Below are 987 nucleotides of genomic sequence, written 5' to 3' on the forward strand. Positions count from 1 at the left end.
TCCACATTGGTAGGCAGACTGCCAAAAGTCATACCAAACCCACAGATACCCCAAAACACATTACACGACACAGCACTTCCCTACACAGTGACTAGATTCAGCTCCATCCACCAAAACACAGGCACAAGCCCACTCCCTTCCCCAACCAGGAAACCTTTAAAAGGCGCTAGTTCAACTGCACCACAAACTTCACAATTAAGAGGAGCTAGGACCTTCAATGGGCTTCCCTGGTGGCTCAGAGGTTAAAGCGTCTGCCTGGAATGCGGGAGACCCAGGTTCAATCCCTGGGTTGGGAAGATTCCCTGGAGAAGGAAATGGCAACCCACTCCAGTACTCTTGCCTCGAGAATCCCATGGATGGAGGAGCCTGGTAGGCTACAGTCCATGGGGTCACAAAGAGTCAGACACGACTGAGCAACTTTACCTTACTTACTTAGGACCTTCAATAGCTACATAGTTCTGATAGGACTATCGTATCCTAGTTTCATAGGACTGGTGCTGAAGCTGAAGCTCCAATACTTTGGCCACTTGATGTGAAGAACTGACTAATTGGAAAAGACCCTGATGCTGGGGAAGATTGAATGCAGGAGGAGAAGGGGATGACAGAGGATGAGATGGTTGGATGGCATCACTGACTCGACGGGCATTAGTTCGAGCAAGCTCTGGGAGTTGGTGATGGACAGGGAAGCCTGGCATGCTGCAGTCCAAGGGATCACAAAGAGTCGGACACAGTTGACTAAGTGACTGAACTGAACTGAACTGATGACCTTCCAGCCTGCAGAAAGGAGGTTCCAAATATAGTAAATTAAACAAAATGAAAAGACAAGAAATATGCAGCAAATAAAGGAATATGGTAAAAAAAAAAAAAAAAAAAACACAAGACCAAACAATGAGGAGGAAATAGGTAGTCTACCTGAAAGAGAATTCAGAGTAATGATAGTAAAGATCATTCAAAATCTTCAAAACAAAATGGAGGCACAGATAAATA

The 987-nt window shown here is 45.3% G+C and overlaps 1 non-coding gene across 1 annotated transcript; it reads left to right on the forward strand.

Annotated features, from left to right (window-relative positions):
* Nucleotides 1-224: 224 nt before the first annotated feature.
* Nucleotides 225-296, forward strand: TRNAS-GGA (transfer RNA serine (anticodon GGA)). Its single transcript has one exon. It is a non-coding gene; the product is annotated as a tRNA-Ser (tRNA).
* Nucleotides 297-987: the final 691 nt, after the last annotated feature.

Source organism: Capricornis sumatraensis, chromosome 4 (assembly GCF_032405125.1).
Source record: "Capricornis sumatraensis isolate serow.1 chromosome 4, serow.2, whole genome shotgun sequence".
NCBI lineage: Eukaryota > Metazoa > Chordata > Mammalia > Artiodactyla > Bovidae > Capricornis > Capricornis sumatraensis.